This window comes from Triticum aestivum, chromosome 7A, assembly GCF_018294505.1.
Source record: "Triticum aestivum cultivar Chinese Spring chromosome 7A, IWGSC CS RefSeq v2.1, whole genome shotgun sequence".
NCBI lineage: Eukaryota > Viridiplantae > Streptophyta > Magnoliopsida > Poales > Poaceae > Triticum > Triticum aestivum.
Window position 1 is genome coordinate 430065624 of NC_057812.1, and position 25742 is coordinate 430091365.

Genomic DNA, 25742 nt, shown 5'->3' on the forward strand with positions numbered 1-25742 from the left:
GCCTCTTCCTCTTCTCCATGCTCTCTTGAGTGCTCTGCGTCCTCAGGTCCCGGCCCTCGAGCAAGCTCAGCCGCCGCTAGTATGCCAGGTCGCGATGCCATGGTTAAGGCCAGGGTTGAGGGCTGGAGAGCCAGTAAGAGCTCCTAAGTCGCAATGCTTAGGATCCGCCCTTTTAACGTGCAAGTGAATTGCATGGGAGAAGAGAGAGAGTCCGCGGCACCACCCGTTGTAGTCCTGAGGAAGTTCCTGCAAGTTAGCGCAAGGAAGGGCACATATCGCCATGGTGATTGTTGGTTCGTCACTGGTACGTGGGAGGGGACTCCCTACTGCGGAGAGCCCCCGGGGCGTGTACAGCCCCGCCCTGACACGTGGCTTGCTCGGCAGGGCTAGACGAGGTGTGTCTGGGCACTCGTGAGCCAGCGCGGGACTCACGAGGCCCTACCTCAAGGCGGGTTGCGCCTGGTCTTGGTTCTTGATGGCTGTGGCGTTCGTGCGAGATGGTTAGACAACCTGCGCCGAATGAATTTCCTGAGGCTATCCCACGAGAAGGCCAAGCACCAACGACTGCTGGAGGTGACGTGAATGGGGCCGGCCTTCCACACAGAGCTCGACCGTTGGATTTATCAACGCTGCAGGGACGGGCCCGAGCACAGACGCCGTCCCTAGCCTTCTTATGCGAAGGATCCTGAAGAAAGACGATCGGCGCGCGGCTCCCATGGTGGGTGACAATCAAGCAGGTGATAACCATAGATAGATTATGCATGAGAAGCAACTAGCTTAGGTAAATGCGAGAACGCTACATGCCACTGGGTCGGACCGAGTGGCCTGGGGATGATGCAGCCCAAGGGGCGCCCCCAGCAGGGTGAACTAAAGATGCAAGCGGATACATGCCGCAGGGACGGACCCACGCGGCCTGGGAATGATGCAGCCCAGAGGGCGCTCCCAGCTGAATGAACTTGGAAAATGTCACCTGGTTTGATTGCTGAAGGAGTGTTGGGGTAGCTGAGGACGCGCGCTGAAGAAGCCGCTCCTCATGAGACGTTGAGACCCTGAGCCTCGGGAGGCTCTGGAGGCTCGGGTGGCCTCCTGAGGACCGTCTCCATCTCCGTCAGGACTGCGTGATGCCTGGCCTCCTGACCCGCCAGGGTGCTCCGCAGGTTGTGCTGGAAGGCGGCTGCTACGCTCGGCAGGCCGAACGGCGTGCGAACATAGCTGTGAGGTGAACCCTCACACCGTCCAGCACGCGAAGGCCAGAAGCGCTCCTGAGATGCGGTTCCGTTGAGCCCTGGGATGTTGATGCAGATGCGCAGCTCACCACCCTCGCCTGGGTGGGAAGTAGCGCCAGGTGGGCGGAGGTCGCCGCGTATTGCTCTTGCTTCCTGAAGCTCCTGAGATGCCTTGGTGATGAACTCCCGAGCGTCGGGCGCTCCTCGCCCGGTGTCCTCCTGAGAGAAACGTGCCATGAAGCACGCCTCCACGTGGTGCCCGAGCGCCTCCCTCGTGATGTTGGCCAGGTCCGAGGCCCTCCAGAAGAGAGCCCCCGAGCCCTGCCCAAGGAGGGCGTCGGGCACGCCTCCCTATGTGAGGGAGCGAGGCGACCCAGGCGCTGGTGTAGATCCTAAAGTGGCGCCGCTGGAGGTGCCGCTCCCTTGAGGCCCAGTGCGGAGTAGCTGCTTCTTCTTCTTGGGTTTGGACTCAGGAGGGTACTACACACCCGCGCTGTCAGGGTCTTTAATTGCTGCAGCTTGGAAGGTGTGCTCGAGAGAGCACACCGCGTCTCTTTCTTCGCAAGGGACTGTAATGATTCTGCCGCTTCCCGGCATCTTGGGGACGTTGTAGCCATGGTGGGTGACTGCCATGAACTTGGCTAGCGCTGGGTACCCAAGGATGGCATTGTACGACAGGCGGATGTGGGCGACGTCGAAGTCGACGGGCTCGGTGTGGTAGTTGTCACACTGACCGAAGGTGACAGGGAGGCGAACTTGCCCTATCGGGGTGGTAGAGCCGTCAGTCACTCCTGAGAAAGGCTTGGTGGGCTGGAGCTGATCGTATGGCACTTGAAGGCTGTCGAACGTCTCGACGGACAGGGCACTGAGCCTTGCACCATCGTCAATGAGAGTCTTGGTGACTTGGACATTGCTGATGATGGGTGAACAGAGCATCGGGAGGACACCAACGGTTGCCGCGCATTTGAGCTGGTCCACTGAGCTAAAGGTGATGGCGTACTTGGACCACCTGAGCGGGCGCTTAGCCTCGAGCTTGGGGAGGGCTGCATTCACTTCGCGAGAGAACTGCTTGAAGATGCGTTGGGAGGCTGGGGCCTGAGCGCCACCCAAGATGCAGGCGATGGCATGCGGCTCCTAGAAGACCCCATCCCCTTCGTCCTGTTGATGGTCGTCGATCCTCCTTGGCGGCGGCGGTGGAGGGAGACCAGGGTTGCCCTAAGGACGGTCCTCGCGAGGCTGGTCCCTCCAGGCGCCCTCACGACGCTGGTCCTGCCAACGATCCTCGCGAGGCTGGTCGCGCCACTCCTAGCAAGGCCCGCGGTCGTCCCAATGTCCTCCACCTCATCCACCTCCTCGGCGGTAGCCCTGGTTGTTGTGCTCGGAGCGTCGACCGAAGCGTCCGTCTCGAATGGCCCTGAGCTCTTGACAATCGTTGGTGTTGTGCGTGCGCATGTTGTGGAAAGCGCAGAATGTACGGCTGCCCTTGGACGACTCGGGAAGATCTCAGACGCGCTTGGTGTCCGGTTCAGCCGCGAGTACGGCCACCCCTTTGCACTTCATGTCCTTGACCTTGGCCTTCTTCTCCTCTGGATCCGCAATGGGGAGCTCGAGGAGGGAGAGGCGCCCCTCCTCAGCTCTTGCACACTTTGTTGCTATGTTGAACAGCTCCAAAGTCGTGCACAGCTCCTCATGGATGGCAAGCTCCTCCTTCATCTTGATGTCACGGATGCCATCGGAAAACGCTGAGATGATGGCTTCGTCCATCACCTTGGGGATCTTGATACGCGTGCTATTGAAGCGTTGGATGTACTTCTGCAAGGTTTCTCCCGGTTGTTGCTTGATGCGGCGCAGGTCACCGCGACCGGGGGGCGGTCGCGAGTGCCCTGAAAGTTGGCGATGAAGTGGTTGCGCATCTCATCCCAGGAGGAGATCGAGCCTGGGGGCAGGTTCAGGAGCCATGAGTGAGGGAGTCCTGGATTAGGGGGTCTCCGGACAGCCGGACTATCTCCATTGGCCGGACTGTTAGACTATGAAGATACAAGATTGAAGACTTCGTCTCGTGTCCGGATGGGACTCTACTTCGCGTGGAAGGCAAGCTAGGCAATACGTATATGGATATATCCTCCTTTGTAACCGACCTTGTGTAACCCTAACCCTCTCCGATGTCTATATAAATCGAAGGGTTTTAGTCCGTAGGACAACAATCACAACATACAATCATACCATAGGCTACCTTCTAGGGTTTAGCCTCTCTGATCTCGTGGTAGATCTACTCTTGTAACACCCATATCTTCAATATTAATCAAGCAGGACGTAGGGTTTTACCTCCATCAAGAGGGCCCGAACCTGGGTAAAACTTTGTGTCCCTTGCCTCCTGTTACCGTCCGGCCTAGACGCACAGTTCGTGACCCCCTACCAGAGATCCGCCGGTTTTGACACCGACATTGGTGCTTTCATTGAGAGTTCCTCTGTGTCATCGCCGTTAGGCTTGATGGCTCCTACTATCATCGGTAGCGATGCGGTCCAGGGTGAGACTTTTCTCCCCGCATAGATCTTCGTATTCGTCAGCTTTGCACTGCGGGCTAATTCGCTTGGCCATCTGGAGCAGATTGAAAGCTACGCCCCTGGCCATCAGGTCAGATTTGGAAGTTTGAATTACACGGCCAACATCCGTGGGGACTTGATCTTCGACGGATTCGAGCCATAGCCGGGCGCGCCGCACTGTCGCGATGGGTATGACCTAGCTCTACCACCGGACGGTACCCCAGAGGCCGCGCCCGCATCAACTCCGACCCTTAGCTCGGAGCCAGCTGCGCCAATCGAGGACAGGTGGCTAGACACCGCCTCAGGGGCTGCAGTCTCGACGGCGATCGAGCCAGACACCAGCATAATCCTCTGCGCAGCCTGTGACTCCAAGGTGTCGGACTCTCTTCCGGACTCCGAACCATCCGCGCCCCCGCCAATCGAATCCGATTGGGCGCCGATCATGGAATTCACCGCCATGGATATCTTTCAGCACTCGCCCTTCGGCGACATTCTGAATTCACTAAGGTCTCTCTCTTTGTCAGGAGAGCCCTGGCCGGATTATGGCCAACAAGATTGGGATGCGGACGACGAAGAAATTCGACGCCCACTCACCACCCACTTTGTAGCCACTGTCATTGATTTAACCGACATGCTCGACTTCGACTCCGAAGACATCGACGGTATGGATGACGATGTAGGAGACGAACATGAACCAGAACCTATAGGGCACTGGAAAGCCACCTCGTCGTATGACATATACATGGTGGATACACCCAATGAAGGCAACGTCGATGAGATAGCGGAGGATGACCCCTCCAAGAAGCAACCCAAGCGCCGATGTCAGTGGCGCCGCTCTAAGTCCCGCCAAAGAAAAAGTGGTGATACCGGCACAGGAGATAATAACACTCTGGATAGCGCTGAAGACAACAGCAATCCCCTCCAGCAAGATTTAGAGCAGGATGATGAAGGAGCCAGCTCTCCCGAGAGGGCGGCTGGCGGAGAGGAGGAGGATGACAATTACATACCCCCCTCCGAAGACGAGGCAAACCTCGGCAACGATGAATTCGCCGTACTAGAGGATCCTGTCGAACAAGAGCGCTTCAAGCGCAGGCTTATGGCCACGGCAAATAGCCTGAAGAAAAAACAGCAACAGCTTCAAGCTGATGAAGATCTGCTAGCTGACAAATGGACCGAAGTCCTCGCGACCGAGGAGTATAAACTCGAGTGTCCCTCCAAGAGTTACCCAAGGCACAGGTTACTACCCCGACTGGAGGAAGAAGCGTATTATACGGCTGATCGGCCACCTCGTGGCCGCGATAGAGAGGCATTCCAGCCAAAAGCTCAGCCTCCACCCCAACGCCATCCAAATAAAAAGGCATGGGGAGATACGCCAGACCTGCGAGACATATTGGAGGACAAAGCAAAGCATTCAAGATCGATCTACGGATCACGAGGGCCCACCACTCTACGAGACGGTAAACATCACGCCGGATACAGTAAAAGCAAATCCGGCGGTGCCGAACACAACGGGCAGGACCCATACAAGCTGCGTTGCGATATAGCCCAATACAGAGGCGCCGCACACCCCTTATGCTTCACAGACGAAGTAATGGAACATCAATTCCCAGAAGGTTTCAAACTTGTAAACATTGAATCATACGACGGCACAACAGATCTCGCAGTATGGATTGAGGACTTCCTCCTCCACATCCACAAGGCCCGCGGTGATGACTTACATGCCATCAAGTGCCTCCCACTAAAACTCAAAGGACCAGCGCGGCATTGGCTTAATAGCTTGCCAGCAGACTCCATTAACTGTTGGGAAGATCTGGAGGCCGCATTCCTCGATAACTTTCAGGGAACTTATGTGCGACCACCATACACCGATGACTTGAGCCACATAATTCAGCAGCCAGAAGAGTCGGCCAGGCAATTCTGGACTTGGATCCTTACAAAGAAAAATCAAATCGTCGACTGTTTGGATGCGGAGGCCTTAGCGACTTTCAAGCACAACATCCGAGACGAGTGGCTAGCCCGACACCTTGGTCAGGAAAAGCCGAAATCTATGGCAGCTCTCACGACGCTCATGATCCGCTTCTATGCGGGAGAAGACAGCTGGTTGGCTCGCAGTAATAACATATCAAAGAACCATGGTACCTCTGATACCAAGGACGGCAATAGAAGGTCACGTCGCAACAAGCATAAGCACCGCATTAACAATGAAAGTACTGAGGATACGGCAGTCAATGCCAGATTCAAAGGCTCTAAACCCGGTCAGCGGAAAAAGCCGTTCAAACAAAGTATGCCGGGTCCGTCCAGCTTGGATCATATACTCGATCACTCGTGTCAAATACACGGCACCCCAGACAAGCCAGCCAATCACACCAACAGGGATTGTTGGGTGTTCAAGAAGGCCGGCAAGTTAATTGCCGAAAACAAGGACAAGGGGCCGCATAGCGATGACGAGGAAGAACCCCGGCAGCCGCACACTGGAGGACAGAAGAAGTTTCCCCTGCAAGTGCGGACGGTGAACATGATATACGCAACCCACATCCCCAAGAGGGAGTGGAAGCGTGCACTTAGGGACGTATATGCGTTGGAGCCAGTCGCCCCAAAGTTCAACCCTTGGTCCTCCCGTCCGATCACCTTCGATCGCAGGGCCCACCCCACTAGTATCCGTCATGGCGGATTCACCGCACTGGTCTTAGACCCAATCATCGACGGATTTCACCTCACTAGAGTCCTTATGGATGGCGGCAGCAGCCTGAACCTGCTTTATCAGGACACAATGCGCAAAATGGGTATAGACCCCTTAAGGATCAAACCCACAAAAACGACCTTTAAAGGTGTCATTCCAGGCGTAGAGGCCCACTGCACAGGCTCAATTACAATGGAAGTGGTCTACGGATCCCCGGATAACTTCCGAAGCAAAGAGTTAATCTTCGATATATTCCCGTTCCACAGTGGTTATCACGCGCTGCTCGGACGAACCGCATTCGCTAGATTCAATGCGGTACCACATTATGCATACCTCAAGCTCAAGATGCCAGGACCTCGCGGAGTTATCGCAGTCAATGGAAACACAGAGCGCTCTCTTTGAATAGAGGAGCACACCGCGGCTATTGCAGCAGAGGCGCAAAGCAGCCTCTCAAGGCAATCTACCAGTTCGGTGTTTCAAAGCCCGGATACCTTCAAGCGCGCTCGGGGCAATCGACAGACAGACCGCCTGGCGTGATCTGAGCTCGCGTAGCAATACGGCGGCCACGCCAATCCCAGCCCAACGGCATTATTCATGCCGCACGTACATAATTACGCATTAAAAATACCATGGGCACAGGTGGGGAGGGGAGGCACAACTGCGGCACGCCCCAAAACGCAGCCTAAACCGCACTAGGGGCTTCCCGTTTGGTTATTTTTCTTTTTCTTTCAGGACTTTAATCTCTGAAACACCGTCCGGCAGCTCTATTGCCGCACACATGATACAGCAACCAGGGCGGCAGACAACTACGTTATATAACAGAATCCCCAGGTTGATTACAGATTTCATATCATTCCTCAGCTCGCCCTTGGAAGGGACATAGTCCTACTCTTTTGCTTATTGCACTATCTGTATCACTCTGCTGTAATGCAATTTTTTAATAAATAATGCATGACATTACGACTATTATTGCATTCTTGTTATATATATGGTACGGCCAAAGCACCAGGGGCTTACGTACCCACAGTATGGTGTGAAAAGTCCGAACACTTTCACAAGTGCGGCACCCCGAACTTATAGAATTATATGCATCAGCTCCGAATCATGTCTTTGGTCAAATGTTAGGTTTGCCCAGCTCCTATGTTTTGGTACCTTACGTTCCGCTCTATCGGCTAAGGTAGCGCTAGGAGAACTACTGCGATTTGTGCCCCAGTTCTGTCGGGCTGAGCACCTCAGTAGAGAAAGCTAAAACTAACTGTCATGATAAGGCGAGAGACTGGTCGCTGTTCGGCGAGGTTTTTCGAGTCCCTAAAGACTTATGTCGCTTAGGGCGAGGGGCCGGCTCTGTCTGGCTTACAGGCGTGTATCACGCCCCGAATTCGGCCTTCAGAATACCAGGGGTTTCGCCGAAATTTAAAATTATAGAATTCTATGGCTAAGTGAGAGTGATAAAGCATTATTAGTTCGGTTGCCTTGTTCGTTGTGCTGAGCACCTCCCTCGAAGGACCCAAACATGGGAACAAGAGTGCTCAGGTTTATCCCGAACACCCCAGCACTCGTGGTATGGGGGCAGAAGCCGAGGACTAGCCATCTCTCAGATTGGATAAATAGCCAAACAGAAGGTAATATTTTAAATTCACACAAGCGTTGCATAGTGCATATGAAACAAGTTTTCATCACACATGATAAAAAATGAGCAAGTCTCATTCAAATATTACATTTTGTGAACACTCATCCGCGATAAGACGGGCGCTCGGCAGAACACCCTCGTAGTACATCTCGGGGTGGCGGTGCTCCTTGCCCTCCGGTGGCCCCTCCTTGATCACCTTCATGGTGTCTAGCTTGACCCACTGTGTTTTGACACGGGCGAAAGCCCGGCGTGCTCCTTCAATGCAGACGGATCGCTTGACGACCTCCAGCCGTGTGCAGGCATCCACAAGCCGCCTCACCTGGCTGAAGAAGCTGTTCGGAAGGGCGTCTCCAGGCCACAGCCGGACTATGAGGCCCTTCATGGCCTGATCGGCCGCCTTATGTAGCTCGACCATCTGCTTCAGCTGGTCGCTCATTGGCACCGGATGTTCGGCCTCAGTATACTGAGACCAAAACAGCTTCTCTGTCGAGCTTCCATCCTCGGCCTAGTAAAATTGTGCGGCATCGGACACACTGCGGGGCAAATCTGCGAATGCTCCTGAAGAGCTCCGGATTCGGGTAAGTAATCGGTAAATTACTTTTACATGCTTGCTTTGCATATAGAAAGCCTTACCCGCCGCTATCTTCTTCATCGCGTCGATCTCTTGGAGGGCCTTTTGGGCTTCGGCCTTGGCACTCTTCGTGCTCTCACGGGCCGCGGCAAGCTCAGACTCTCGCGTCTTTAAGTCAAGCTCTAACGCCTCGTGCTTCATCACGAGAGCCTGGAGCTCTTGCTACACCTCACCCACCCAAGCCTCGTGTCTCTCTCACTCGGTGCGCTCCTTGGCCGCTGTATCTTCGGCCTTGGTCAGGCTTGCTTCAGGGTCGCCACCTCGGTCGTGGCCCCTGGCAAAACATACAATGATCCTGTCATTTTGCAATCGCGTCCTTTTTATATACATAGATGGGGTATTACTTACCTTCGTTCTCCTCGAGCTGCCTCTTGACAAGGCTGAGCTCTTTCTTGGACCCATCGAGGTCCTGCTTCAGTACGACGACCTCCGCAGTTAGTGCGGCGGACGCCAGCAGAGAAGCCTGCATATGCATATTGACATACTTATATTAGACTCCTGCGATATTATTTGATCCTCTGTTCGGCTTTTCTTTGCGAACGCCGAACAAAGCATCAGGGGCTACTGTCTATGCGGTAATACTTCTACTACATTTTAAAACACTTACCTCGAAGCCTGTTAGAAGGCTAGTACAGGCTTCAGTCAATCCGCTCTTGGCGGACTGAACCTTCTGGATCACCGCACTCATGATAGTGCGGTGCTCCTCCTCGATGGAAGCGCTGCGAAGCGCTTCCAACATAGTGTCCGGTGCCTCTGGATGGACAGAGGTCACCGGCACATGCGTTTGACCCCCCTTAGAAGGGGATCGTCTACCCGAGCTTGGAACCGTTGGAGGGTCCGACGCGGTGTTCGGCTGAGGGCCGAACTCGGAGCTCTCGGGGACCCCGTCCCCTCGGCTCCCAGAGTCCGGAAGGTCGCCTTGAGGCGCCTCCGGGACTATCCCCGTCGATCTGGTGCCTCTTGAGACAGCACCTCGGTGTCGTCAGCTGGATGAGGGGCGGTGGCGGTTGGGACTGGATCGCTATCCATGTCCGACGAGCCCAGGGAGCCGTCCGAGGATACCTCGATATTGGCTCGGGGTGGCCTGCACAATTGAGTTCGGCGTTAGGGAAAGCAACGCGACAAAGAAATCCTATGGGTTACTTTGGTATCCGAATACTTACGATCTCCCCTGGGGCTTGGCCCTGCGCAACCACTCGTCTTCACTTTCGTCGACGGTGGTGGAGCTGTCCAGAAGGAGCGTCCTTCCCTTCTTGGACCCTCCGGCCTCCCCAGTTGGGGCGGCCTTCCTTTTCTTGTCTCCCCCAGTCAGTGGGGGAGCCTCTTCTTCCTCTTCCTCGTCTTCAGGGGAAGAGTGCGCCGCAGAGTCATCGGACAGTGAGTCCGATGACGCCTGGCGTCGGGAACTCTTTCGAGCTCCCTTGGCCTTCTTGGTCTTCTCCGGCACCTTGTAAGGGGCCGGAGTCAACATCTTCGCCAAAAGGACGTCTGTAGGGCCTTCGGGCAAGGGAGCCGGACAATCGATTTGTCCGGCCATCTTCTGCCAGTACTGTTAACGGCACGGGAGTTTAGATCCCGCATAGAGCCAATCTATATAGAAAACAAATATCCTGTAAAAGTTAAAACAACTTACCGCACTGGTGTGGTGCTTCGTGCTGAATCCGCGATCCTCAGTAAAGGGGGGAGGGACCTCGGCGCTCTTGAACATCACCCTCCAGGCATCTTCATGAGTCATATCGAAGAGCCTGTTCAGAGTTCTGTGCTGCGCTGGATTGAACTCCCACAAGGTAAACTCCCATTGTTGGCACAGGAGTATCCGGCGACGAGCATAACCTGGACTATGTTGACAAGCTTGAGCTTCTTGTCCACCATGTTCTGAATACATGACTGGAGTCCGGTCAGCTCTTTTGAATTACCCCAGGACATGCCCTTCTCTTTCCAGGAGGTGAGCCGCATGGGGATGCCAGATCGGAACTCGGGGGCCGCTACCCATGCGGGGTCGCGCGACTCGGTGATATAGAACCACCCCGATTGCCACCCCTTTATGGTATCCACGAAGGTGCCCTCGAGCCATGTGATGTTGGGAATCTTGCCCACCATGGCGCCTCCGCACTCCGCCTGGCGGCAGCTCACTACCTTCGGCTTGACATTGAAGGTCTTCAGCCATAAGCCGAAGTGGGGCTTGAGGCGGAGGAAGGCCTCACACACGACGATAAATGCCGAGATGTTGAGGATGAAGTTCGGGGCCAGATCGTGGAAATCCAGGCCGTAATAAAACATGATCCCCTGGACGAAGGGATGGAGAGGGAATCCTAGTCCGCGGAGGAAATGGGTGAGGAATACCACCCTCTCGTGGGGCTCGGGGGTGGGGATGAGTTGTCCCTCATCTGGGAGCCGGTGCGCGATGTCTTCGGGCAGGTATCTGGCTCTCCTCGGTTTCTTGACGTCTCCCTCCGTGACGGAGGAGACCATCCACTTGCCTCCCGCTCCGGACATGGTTGGAGAAGGTTGAGATGGAAGTGAGCGCTTGGGCGCTAGAGCTCGAGTGTACGGGAGCAGATGAGCAGAGGAGGAAGAAGGCGTGGATAGAAAGGTGAATCCTTATCCCTTTATATGGGCGGACAAAATTAAGCGTCCCCACTTGCCTGGTAAAACTCGCTTATCCCCCAAGAGCCGCAATTGATGGCGCGGTTGGGTTACCCATGCCCGTATTGATGAAAATCCCGTAATAAGGGGACACGATCTCTGCTTTGACAAGACGTGTCGAAAAACTGCCTCGCGTTATGTGCGGGTCTGGTTAAAAGAAACGGTTCGAATAATCACCGGGCCATGATGTAACGTCGTGTTGCTAAAATAAGCTAGCAAATTAGATCTACGAAAACATTATTCTCTCTACGGTGGAATGTGGAACTTATTTTGCAGGTTCGGACACTATCCTCGTATTTAAATTCTTTTGTGATGTATTCGGAGAAGGAACCCGCCTTGCAATGCCGAAGACAACTGCGCGGCGGACTCATCATTATTGAAGCCTGGTTCAGGGGCTACTGAGGGAGTCCTGGATTAGGGGGTCTCTCGACAGCCGGACTATCTCCATTGGTCGGACTGTTAGACTATGAAGATACAAGATTGAAGACTTCATCTCGTGTCCGGATGGGACTCTACTTGGCGTGGAAGGCAAGCTAGGCAATACGTATATGGATATCTCCTCCTTTGTAACCGACCTTGTGTAACCCTAACCCTCTCCGGTGTCTATATAAACCAAAGGCTTTTAGTCCCTAGGACAACAATCACAACATACAATCATACCATAGGCTAGCTTCTAGGGTTTAGCCTCTCTGATCTCATGGTAGATCTACTCTTGTAACACCCATATCTTCAATATTAATCAAGCAGGACGTAGGGTTTTACCTCCATCAAGAGGGCCCAAACCTGGGTAAAACTTTGTGTCTCTTGCCTCCTGTTACCACCTAGACGCATAGTTCGGGACCCCCTACCTGAGATCCGCCGGTTTTGACACCGACAATGAGCGAGCACCGTCCTTGAGAGACATGGGAAACCAGTTCGCCATGACCTTTTCATCGCCGTTGGCCGCCTCGATGCTCAGCTCGTAGAGCTGCAGGAACTCCGCAGGGTGAGGGGTGCCGTCATAGTGAGGAGACAGATCTGGCTTGAACTTGCCCGGCCAAACGACGCCATGCAGCTCAGGAGTGAAGGCGTGACAACCTGCCATGGCCACCGGGTCCCGTCGCGGAGGCGGAGCTTGATCTTGGCGTCCTTGCGCCGCCAAAGCAAGCGGCGCATGGCCATGCCGCAGCAAGCGATCCTGACGTAGTGGTGTTGGGAGCGGTGGAGCGTTTTCTTATGGACGGGGAACCTCCTGGCAACTTCTTTCTTCGTGTGCGGGCACGTGGCGCGGTGGATCATGCCGCTGGACCACGCATCTTGGAGCGAGGACACTGTCTTGACGCGGGGGAGGTTGAGGCGCTCCATGAGCCGCCCACCTTGGCGCGAGGGCGCCATCTTGGTGCTGAGGGGCGAAGGCGCTCCGTGAGCCACATCGCCCGCAGCGGGGGCGGGGAGGCAGCAAGAGGGATGGTGTAGGAGAGCCCACCGCGGCGCTAAGGAGCTCGGCGATGCGGTCCAACTAGTCCTCGTAGAGGTCGTCGACCGGGCGGTAGCGCAGGAGCTCGCATGCCATGAGCAGCGCGGCCTGCACGTCTGTGGGGGTGCGGCGAGCGTGAGACGATGAGACGGCCGGAGTCGGCGACGGGGTGGCGGTGCGGCCGTCATGGCGCATGGAGGGGTGCAGTGAAGAGGCTTGCTACTTGTTTGCCGTCAAGCCGGTGGCGGCGTTGGCGGAGGGTGATGGAGAACGACGGGTAGGTCAGCCGATAGGGGCTGTCTGAGCGACATGGGTGGCGAGAGCGGCCCGGCGCTTAGTGCAGACCCGGCGAGCGTCGGCCATGAACTTGGTGGAGTGGCGAAGCGCGGATCGACGAAGAGGAAAGCTTAAGCGCACCCCTACCTGGCGCTCCAAATGTCAGATTTCGGGTTCCGGCAAAACCCTTGAGGTTCAAACACTAGGGTGCGCACAAAGATCTCTCCCCCTCTCTAGCTCGCACACTCTATGATCTCACAGCCTAGCTCGACGAACCCAAAGAACACGAGACACAAGATTTATACTGGTTCGGGCCACCATTTTTGTGTAATACCCTACTCCAGTGTGGTCTGGTGGATTGCCTCTTGGGCTGAGGATGAAAAGTTACAAGGGAAGAACAGCCTCCTGAGGTGAGGTGTTCTTGTGCTTGGCGAATGTAACACCCTCAATGCGACTATATCTCCCACGTGTCGAGGCACGACTTAGAGGCATAATCACATTGAAGGCATATGTCGCAAGTTAGGCAATCTTCACAACATCCCATGTAATATAGATAATAAAAGGGGAGGTAACATAGTTGGCTTACACTCACCACGTCAATCAAGTACATAAATAACATTACATCAACCAAACACTCATGGCCCGACTACGGCGCCAAAATAAAAGATAACCCAACAAGCGACACGGTCCCGATCACCCCCAACAGGGCACCACTACTAATCACCAGGAAAAGAAACATAGTATCGTTGAGAGTCCTCGTCGAACTCCCACTTGAGCTCAAGCGCGTCACCTGGAGCGGAATCCTCAGGCCTTGCATCTGGTGTAATAGTAATCTGTGAGCCACAGGGACTCAACAATCTCGCACCCTCGTGATCAAGACTATTTAATCTTATAGGTAAAGGCAAGGTAAGTATGTGGAGCTGCGGCAAGCTACTAGCATATATGGTGGCTATCCTGTTCGCAAAAGAGAGCGAGAAGAGGAGGCAAAGCGCGAGCGATAAACTAGAGAGCAAATCCTGCGGCAAACATTACTCCAACACCGTGTCCACTTCCCGGACTCCACCGAGAAGAGGCCATCACGATAACACAAACTGTTGATTCATTTTAATTAAGTTAAGGTTCAAGTTATCTACAACCGGACATTAACAAATTCCCATCTGCCCATAACCGCGGGCACGGCTTTCGAAAGTTCAAATCCCTGCAGGGGAGTCCCAACTTAGCCCATGACAAGCTCTCACGGTCAACGAAGGAATAGACCTCCTCCCAAGACGTTCCGATCAGACTCGGTATCTCGGTTCTTCAAGACACTTCGACAGGTTAAAACAAGACCAGCAACACCGCCCGAATGTGCCGACAAATCCCGATAGGAGCTGCACATATCTCGTTCTCAGGGCACACTCAGATTGTCCAAACTTCCGGTAGGCCAGCCCAGAGTTGCCCCTGGTGGCCACCGGCGGCTGGCAGTTTGGACCAACACTCAGAGGAGCACTGGCCCAGGGGGTTAAAATAATGATGACCCTCAGGCTCCGGAAACCCAAGCGGGCAGGACCACCGGAGGAGAACGAAGCGCCGGAATGCAAAACGGACAACGGGGAAAATGCTTGAATGCATGAGATGAACACGTATGCAAATGCAATGCACATGATGACATGATATGAGATGCATGACAATGATAACAACACACGGAAACAAAGACCCGAAACCGAGAAAATAAAATAACTTAACGCCGGAAACGGCAAGAGTTAGAGTACAAATTGGGTAAGTCACATCCGGGGTGTTACAACACTCCACCACTACAAAAGGATCTCGTCCCGAGATCTAGGACTAAAAGAAAGCCGGGTATTCAGAATGGAGGTGATCCTCGCGTTCCCTGGTAGCTTCACGGTCGGAATGGTATGACCACTTGACTTTGAGAAATTTGATTGACTTGTTGCGAGTCTTGCGTTCAGTCTCTTCAAGAATAGCAACTGGGTGCTCACGATAGGATAGATCTTCTTGGAGCTCAATGTTCTCGAAGTTGACGGTGCGTTCAGGAGTCTTGAAGCACTTTCGAAGCTGAGAGACATGGAACACATCATGAACATTTGCAAAGTTTGAAGGAAGCTCGAGTTGATAGGTGAGGTCGCCTCTCTTGCTGACAATCTTGAAAGGTCCCACGTATCTGGGGGCCCTTTGATACCAAAGTGACGAGTACCTTTCATAAGAGAGACGCGGAGGTAAACATGATCTCCGATCTCGAAAGCCAAATCACGGTGCTTACTATCATAATAGCTCTTCTGGCGGGATTGGGCTGCTTTGAGGTTATCTCGAATGACTTTGCACATTTCCTTTGCCTCTATGATTAAGTCATTTCCCAAAAGCTGACATTCACCGGTTTCGGACCAGTTGAGAGGGGTACGGCACTTCCTGCCATACAGAATTTCAAATGGGGCCTTGCCCGAACTTGCTTGAAAACTGTTGTTGTAGGAGAATTCAGCATAAGGAAGACAATCCTCCCACTTCATGCCGAAGGAGATCACACAAGCCCTGAGCATATCTTCAAGAATCTGGTTGACACGCTCGACTTGACCGCTAGTTTGAGGATGGAAAGCTGTGCTGAAGAGGATGTTGGTGCCCATAGCCTTCTGAAAAGAATCCCAAAACTTGGAGGTAAAGATGCTGCCACGGTCTGAAGAGATCACCTGTGGAATACCATGCAGAGAGATAATCCGAGAGGTATAGAGTTCCGCCAATTGAGCTGCAGTGATTGACTCTTTGATAGGCAGAAAATGAGCCACTTTGGTGAGTTTGTAGATGACAACGAATATAGCATCATTGCCACGCTTGGACTTTGGAAACCCAGTCACGAAGTCCATCTCAATGTGGTCAAACTTCCATTCTGGAATGGCAAGAGGTTGGAGGAGACCCGCTGGCCTTTGGTGTTCTGCCTTCACTCTTCTGCAGACATCACACTCATTCACGAATTTAGCAATCTCGTGCTTCATACTAGTCCACCAATAAGCCTGCTTGAGGTCCTGATACATCTTCGTGCTCCCAGGGTGGATGGAGAGGAGAGAATTGTGAGCCTCGTTCATGATCACTTTACGGAGGTCACCTTTGGGCACGACAATACGATCCTCGAAGAAGAGAGTGTCCTTGTCGTCAAGGCGGTAGCACTTGTACTTGGGTTGACTCTTGGCAATCCCAATCTTCACCTTTTTCACTGAAGGAAACATGCCCTAGAGGCAATAATAAAGTTATTATTTATTTCCTTATATCATGATAAATGTTTATTATTCATGCTAGAATTGTATTAACCGGAAACATAATACATGTGTGAATACATAGACAAACAGAGTGTCACTAGTATGCCTCTACTTGACTAGCTCGTTAATCAAAGATGGTTATGTTTCCTAACCATGAACAAAGAGTTGTTATTTGATTAACGAGGTCACATCATTAGTTGAATGATCTGATTGACATGACCCATTCCATTAGCTTAGCACCCGATCGTTTAGTATGTTGCTATTGCTTTTGTTCATGACATATACATGTTCCTATAACTATGAGATTATGCAACTCCCGTTTACCGGAGGAACACTTTGTGTGCTACCAAACGTCACAACGTAAAAGGGTGATTATAAAGGAGCTCTACAGGTGTCTCCAAAGGTAGATGTTGGGTTGGCGTATTTCGAGATTAGGATTTGTCACTCCGATTGTCGGAGAGGTATCTCTGGGGCCCTCTCGGTAATGCACATCACATAAGCCTTGCAAGCATTGCAACTAATGAGTTGGTTGCGGGATGGTGTATTACAGAACAAGTAAAGAGACTTGCCGGTAACGAGATTGAACTAGGTATTGGATACCGACGATCGAATCTCGGGCAAGTAGCATACTGATGAAAAAGGGAACAACGTATGTTGTTATGCGGTCTGGCCGATAAAGATCTTCGTAGAATATGTAGGAGCCAATATGGGCATCCAGGTCCCGCTATTGGTTATTGACCGGAGAAGTGTCTCAGTCATGTCTACATTGTTCTCGAACCGTAGGGTCCGCACGCTTAATGTTACGATGACAGTTATTATGAGTTTATGCATTTTGATGTACCGAAGGTTGTTCGGAGTCCCGGATGTGATCACGGACATGACGAGGAGTCTCGAAATGGTCGAGACATAAATATTGATATATTGGAAGCCTATATTTGGATATCGGAAGTGTTCCGGGTGAAATCGGGATTTTACCGGAGTACCGGGAGGTTACCGGAACCCCCCGGGAGCCATATGGGCCTTCATGGGCCTTAGTGGAAAGGAGAAAGGAGCAGCCCAAGGTGGCCGCGCGCCTCCCCCCTCCCTAGTCCTATTAGGACTAGGAGAGGTGGCCGGCCCCCCTCTCTCTCTTTCCCCCCTTGAGGATTCCTATTCCAACTAGGATTGGGGGGGGGGGGGAATCCTACTCCCAGAGGGAGTAGGACTCCTCCTGGCGCGCCCCAAGGCTGGCCGCACCTCTCCCCCCTTGCTCCTTTATATACAGGGGCAGGGGGCACCTCTAGACACACAATTGATCCCCGTGATCATTCCATAGCCGTGTGCGGTGCCCCCTGCCACCATATTCCACCTCGATCATATTGTAGCAGTGCTTAGGCGAAGCCCTGCGACGGTAGAACATCAAGATCGTCACCACACCGTCGTGCTGACGGAACTCTTCCCCGACGCTTTGCTGGATCAGAGACCGGGGTCGTCATCGAGCTATACGTGTGCTAAGAACTCGGAGGTGCCAGAGTAACGGTGCTTGGATCGGTCGGATCGGGAAAACGTACGACTACTTCCTCTATGTTGTGTGATCGCTTCCGCAGTCGGTCTGCGTTGGTACGTAGACAACACTCTCCCCTCTCGTTGCTGTGCATCACCATGATCTTGCATGTGCGTAGGAAATTTTTTGAAATTACTACGTTCCCCAACAGTGGTATCGGAGCCAGGTTTTATGGTTTGGTGTTATTTGCATGAGTAGAACACAAGTGAGTTGTGGGCGATATAAGTCATACTGCCTACCAGCATGTCATACTTTGGTTCGGCGGTATTGTTGGACGAGACGACCCGGACCAACATTACGTGTACGCTTACGCGAGACCGGTTCCCCCGACGTGCTTTACACACAGGTGGCTTGCGAGCGACTGTCTCTCCAACTTTAGTTGAACCAAGTGTGGCTACGCCCGGTCCTTGCGAAGGTTAAAACGGAGTCTATTTGACAAACTATCGTTGTGGTTTTGATGCGTAGGTGAGATTGGTTCTTGCTTAAGCCCGTAGCAGCCACGTAAAACTTGCAACAACAAAGTAGAGGACGTCTAACTTGTTTTTGCAGGGCATGTTGTGATGTGATATGGTCAAGGCATGATGCTGAATTTTATTGTATGAGATGATCATGTTTTGTAACCGAGTTATCGGCAACTGGCAGGAGCCATATGGTTGTCGCTTTATTGTATGCAATGCAATCGCGATGTAATGCTTTACTTCATTACTAAACGGTAGTGATAGTCTGAAAGCATAAGATTGGCGAGACGACAATGATGCTACGATGGATATCAAGGTGTCGCGCCGGTGACGATGGTGATCATAACGGTGCTTCGGAGATGGAGATCACAAGCACAAGATGATGATGGCCATATCATATCACTTATATTGATTGCATGAGATGTTTATCCTTTTATGCATCTTATCTTGCTTTGATTGACGGTAGCATTATAAGATGATCTCTCACTAAATTATCAAGAAGTGTTCTCCCTGAGTATGCACCGTTGCCAAAGTTCGTCGTGCCCAGACACCACGTGATGATCGGGTGTGATAAGCTCTACGTCCATCTACAACGGGTGCAAGCCAGTTTCGCACACGCAGAATACTCAGGTTAAACTTGACGAGCCTAGCATATGCAGATATGGCCTCGGAACACGGAGACCGAAAGGTCGAGCGTGAATCATATAGTAGATATGATCAACATAACGATGTTCACCATTGAAAACTACTCCATCTCACGTGATGATCGGTTATGGTTTAGTTGATTTGGATCACGTAATCACTTAGAAGATTAGAGGGATGTCTATCTAAGTGGGAGTTCTTAAGTAATTTGATTAATTGAACTTAAACTTATCATGAACTTAGTACCTGATAGTATCTTGCTTGTTTATGTTGATTGTAGATAGATGGCTCGTGCTGTTGTTCCGTTGAATTTTAATGCGTTCCTTGAGAAAGCAAAGTTGAAAGATGATGGTAGCAATTATACGGACTAGGTCCGTAACTTGAGGATTATCCTCATTGCTGCTCAGAAGAAATACGTCCTGGAAGCACCGCTGGGTGCCAGGCCTGCTGCTGGAGCAACACCAGATGTTATGAACGCCTGGAAGAGCAAAGCTGATGACTACTCGATAGTTCAGTGTGCCATGCTTTACGGCTTAGAATCAGGACTTCAACGACGTTTTGAACGTCATGGAGAATATGAGATGTTCCAGGAGTTGAAGTTAATATTTCAAGCAAATGCCCGGATTGAGAGGTATGAAGTCTCCAATAAGTTCTATAGCTGCAAGATGGAGGAGAACAGTTCTGTCAGTGAGCATATACTCAAAATGTCTGGGTATAATAATCACTTGATTCAATTGGGAGTTAATCTTCCGGATGATTGTGTCATTGACAGAATTCTCCAATCACTGCCACCAAGCTACAAGAGCTTCGTGATGAACTATAATATGCAAGGGATGAACAAGACTATTCCCGAGCTCTTCGCAGTGCTGAAAGCTGCAGAGGTAGAAATCAAGAAGGAGCATCAAGTGTTGATGGTTAACAAGACCACTAGTTTCAAGAAAAAGGGCAAAGGGAAGAAGAAGCGGAACTTCAAGAAGAACAGCAAGCAAGTTGCTGCTCAGGAGAAGAAACCCACGTGTGGACCTAAGCCTGAAACCGAGTGCTTCTACTGCAAGCAGACTGGTCACTGGAAGCGGAACTGCCCCAAGTATTTGGCGGATAAGAAGGATGGCAAGGTGAACAAAGGTATATGTGATATACATGTTATTGATGTGTACCTTACTAGAGCTCGCAGTAGCACCTGGGTATTTGATACTGGTTCTGTTGCTAATATTTCCAACTCGAAACAGGGACTACAGAATAAGCGGGCACTGGCAAAGGACGAGGTGACGATGCGCGTGGGAAATGGTTCCAAAGTCGATGTGATCGCGGTCGGCACGCTACCTCTACATCTACCTTCAGGATTAATATTAGACCTAAATAATTGTTATTTGGTGCCAGCGTTGAGCATGAACATTATATCTGGATCTTGTTTGATGCGAGACGGTTATTCATTTAAATAAGAGAATAATGGTTGTTCTATTTATATGAGTAATATCTTTTATGGTCATGCACCTTTGAAGAGTGGTCTATTTTTGATGAATCTCGATAGTAGTGATACACATATTCATAATGTTGAAGCCAAAAGATACAGAGTTGATAATGAAAGTGCAACTTATTTGTGGCACTGTCATTTAGGTCATATCGGTGTAAAGCGCATGAAGAAACTCCATACTGATGGACTTTTGGAACCACTTGATTATGAATCACTTGGTACTTGCGAACCATGCCTCATGGGCAAGATGACTAAAACACCGTTCTCCGGTACTATGGAGAGAGCAACAGATTTGTTGGAAATCATACATACCGATGTATGTGGTCCGATGAATATTGAGGCTCGTGGCGGATATCGTTATTTTCTCACCTTCACAGATGACTTATGAAGATATGGGTATATCTACTTAATGAAACATAAATCTGAAACATTTGAAAAGTTCAAAGAATTTCAGAGTGAAGTTGAAAATCATCGTAACAAGAAAATAAAGTTTCTACGATCTGATCGTGGAGGAGAATATTTGAGTTACGAGTTTGGTGTACATTTGAAAAATTGTGGAATAGTTTCGCAACTCACGCCACCCGGAACACCACAGCGTAATGGTGTGTCCGAACGTCGTAATCGTACTTTACTAGATATGGTGCGATCTATGATGTCTCTTACTGATTTACCGCTATTGTTTTGGGGTTATGCTTTAGAGACGGCCGCATTCACGTTAAATAGTGCACCATCAAAATCCGTTGAAACGACGCCTTATGAACTGTGGTTTGGCAAGAAACCAAAGTTGTCGTTTCTTAAAGTTTGGGGCTGCGATGCTTATGTGAAAAAGCTTCAACCTGGTAAGCTCGAACCCAAATCGGAGAAATGTGTCTTCATAGGATACCCAAAGGAGACTGTTGGGTACACCTTCTATCATAGATTCGAAGGCAAGACATTCGTTGCTAAGAATGGATCCTTTCTAGAGAAGGAGTATCTCTCAAAAGAAGTGAGTGGGAGGAAAGTAGAACTTGATGAGGTAACTATACCTGCTCCTTTATTGGAAAGTAGTACATCACAGAAAACTGTTTCTGCAACACCTACACCAATAAGTGAGGAAGCAAATGATGATGATCATGAAACTTCAGATCAAGATACTACTGAACCTCGTAGATCAACCAGAGTAATATCCGCGCCAGAGTGGTACGGTAATCCTGTTCTGGAAATCATGCTACTAGATCATGATGAACCTACGAACTATGAAGAAGCGATGGTGAGCCCAGATTCCGCAAAGTGGCTTGAAGCCATGAAATCTGAGATGGGATCCATGTATGAGAACAAAGTATGGACTTTGGTTGACTTGCCCGATGATCGGCAAGCAATTGAGAATAAATGGATCTTCAAGAAGAAGACTGACGCTGATGGTAATGTTACTGTCTACAAAGCTCGACTTGTCGCAAAAGGTTTTCGACAAGTTCAAGGGGTTGACTACGATGAGACCTTCTCACCCGTAGCGATGCTTAAGTCTGTCCGAATCATGTTAGCAATTGCCGCATTTTATGATTATGAAATTTGGCAGATGGATGTCAAAACTGCATTCCTGAATGGATTTCTGGAAGAAGAGTTGTATATGATGCAACCGGAAGGTTTTGTCGATCCAAAGGGAGCTAACAAAGTGTGCAAGCTCCAGCGATCCATTTATGGACTGGTGCAAGCCTCTCGGAGTTGGAATAAACATTTTGATAGTGTGATCAAAGCATTTGGTTTTATACAGACTTTCGGAGAAGCCTGTATTTACAAGAAAGTGAGTGGGAGCTCTGTAGCATTTCTGATATTATATGTGGATGACATATTGCTGATTGGAAATGATATAGAATTTCTAGATAGCATAAAGGGATACTTGAATAAGAGTTTTTCAATGAAAGACCTCGGTGAAGCTGCTTACATATTAGGCATAAAGATCTATAGAGATAGATCAAGACGCTTAATTGGACTTTCACAAAGCACATACCTTGACAAGATTTTGAAGAAGTTCAAAATGGATCAAGCAAAGAAAGGGTTCTTGCCTGTGTTACAAGGTGTGAAGTTGAGTCAGACTCAATGCACGACCACTGCAGAAGATAGAGAGAAAATGAAAGATGTTCCCTATGCTTCAGCCATAGGCTCTATCATGTATGCAATGCTGTCTACCAGACCTGATGTGTGCCTTGCTATAAGTTTAGCAGGGAGGTACCAAAGTAATCCAGGAGTGGATCACTCGACAGCGGTCAAGAACATCCTGAAGTACCTGAAAAGGACTAAGGATATGTTTCTCGTGTATGGAAGTGACAAAGAGCTCACCGTAAAAGGTTACGTTGATGCAAGCTTTGACACTGATCTGGACGATTCTAAATCACAAACTGGATACGTGTTTACATTAAACGGTGGAGCTGCCAGTTGGTGCAGTTCTAAACAAAGCGTCGTAGCGGGATATACATGTGAAGCGGAGTACATAGCTGCTTCGGAATCAGCGAAGGAAGGAGTCTGGATGAAGGAGTTCATATCCGATCTAGGTGTCATACCTAGTGCATCGGGTCCAATGAAAATCTTTTGTGACAATACTGGTGCAATTGACTTGGCAAAGGAATCTAGATTTCACAAAAGGACCAAACACATCAAGAGACGCTTCAATTCCATCCGGGATCTAGTCCAGGTGGGAGACATAGAGATTTGCAAGATACATACGGATCTGAATGTTGCAGACCCATTGACTAAGCCTCTTCCACGAGCAAAGCATGATCAGCACCAAAGCTCCATGGGTGTTAGAATCATTACAGTGTAATCTAGATTATTGACTCTAGTGCAAGTGGGAGACTGAAGGAAATATGCCCTAGAGGCAATAATAAAGTTATTATTTATTTCCTTATATCATGATAAATGTTTATTATTCATGCTAGAATTGTATTAACCGGAAACATAATACATGTGTGAATACATAGACAAACAGAGTGTCACTAGTATGCCTCTACTTGACTAGCTCGTCAATCAAAGATGGTTATGTTTACTAACCATGAACAAAGAGTTGTTATTTGACTAACGAGGTCACATAATTAGTTGAATGATCTGATTGACATGACCCATTCCATTAGCTTAGCACCCGATCGTTTAGTATGTTGCTATTGCTTTTGTTCATGACATATACATGTTCCTATAACTATGAGATTATGCAACTCCCGTTTACCGGAGGAACACTTTGTGTGCTACCAAACGTCACAACGTAAAATGGTGATTATAAAGGAGCTCTACAGGTGTCTCCATCAAGAAGCTGGGCTTGGCGAATCTGGTCTCCAAGGTAGGAGAGACTTGAAGGTTGGCGAGGAAACCTTGAGGAACAACTTGCAGGTTAAGTTTGCGGAAAGCTTCACAAAGCTCGGGTTGATAAGGCTTGAGAATCAGACTGTTACAATAAGCCTTCCTGCTCAATGCGTCAGCAATCACATTGGCCTTGCCTGGAGTATACTCGATACTCGGATTATACTCTTGAATCATTTCGACCCATCGAGTTTGCCTGAGGTTGAGATTAGGCTGAGTGAAGATGTACTTGAGACTCTTGTGATCAGTGAAAATGTCCACTTTTCTTCCCAATAAGAGATGTCTCCAAGTCAAAAGAGCATGCACAACTGCCGCCAACTCGAGATCATGAGTGGGGTAGTTCTTCTCATTGGGCTTCAACTGGCGAGATGTATAAGCAACAACTTTCTTCTCTTACATCAACACTGCGCCAAGACCTTGGAGAGAGGCATCACAAAAGACCTCGTACGACTTGGATTCATCAGGCGGAGTCAGAACTGGAGCAGTGATCAATTTCTCTTTCAAAGTGTTGAAAGCAATGTCACACTCCGGAGACCAAACGTACTTGACGTGCTTCTGGAGAAGATTTGAGAGAGGCTTCGCGGTCTTAGAAAAGTTTTCAACGAATCTTCGACAGTAGCTTGCGAGACCGAGGAAGCTACAGAGTTGCTTCACGTTCTGAGGAGGTTCCCAATTCACAATTGCAGACACCTTCTCAGGATTCACCGCGATGCCCTTGGCAGAGATGATATGACCAAGATAAAGAACCTCATCGAGCCAAAATTCACACTTGGAGAACTTGGCGTAGAACTGGTGTTCTCTGAGCTTATCGAGCACCAAACGCAAGTGCTTGGCATGATCTTCCTTGTTCTTCGAGAAAACCAGAATGTTGTCGAGATAGACCAAAACGAAGTCATTGGTGTAGGCGTTGAAGATGAAGTTCATCATGCGAGAGAACATCGGAGGAGCATTGACGAGGCCAAAAGACATGACCGTGTATTCATATGAACCATAGCTTGTCCTGAAAGCCGTCTTGGGGATATCTTGCTCACGGATTCGAATTTGATGATAACCCATACGGAGATCAAGCTTGGAGAATACTTGGGCACCTTTGAGTTGTTCGAACAGCTCGTTGATGTTGGGAAGTGGGTATTTGTTCTTGATGGTCTTCTTGTTCAATGGACGGTAATCAACACAAAGTCGGTCCGTTCCATCCTTCTTCTTCACAAAAAGAACACCACAACCCCATGGAGAAGAACTAGGCCGGATGAGACCCATTCTCTCTTGAATATCGAGTTGCTTCTTCAGCTCCTTCAACTCTTCAGGTCCGAGCTTGTAAGGACGCTTGCACACAGGTTCCGTACCAGGCTCAAGATCAATAACGAATTCAACTGGCCAGTGCAGAGGCATTCCTGGAAGCTCTTCTGGAAAGACGTCTTGATATTTGCAAACGACTGGAATTTTCGAGATGGCATCGAGTTCACCCTTCTCATTGAGAGAAAACAGACGGATGGTATCATCACGAGCGGCAAACACAATTACATCCTCGAACGAATGAGTCAATTGAATCTGTCTGGTAGCACAATCAAGCTGAGCCTTGTGCTTAGAGAGCCAATCCATCCCGAGAATAAGATCAATATCCGAGTTACCAAGAACCATTGGAGAAGCCAGAAACTTGAAATCACCCATCATGATTGAAATATCCGGAATCTCGTGGTTAGCGAGCAAACATTTACCCGGAGAGACAACTGCTAACAGACTATGCATAACTTGGGAAGTCAACTCATGCTTAGATGCAAAAGGCTTCGAGATGAAACAATGCGATGCACCAGTATCAAAAAGTACTTTTGCGGGAACATCATTAATAGGAAGGTTACCCATGATGACATCTGACGAATCCTCTGCCTGAGCTGCATTCATCAAGTTGACCTTGGCATGCTTGGTGTTGTGCTTGACCATAGCTGTACTTGCCGATCTGACAGGAG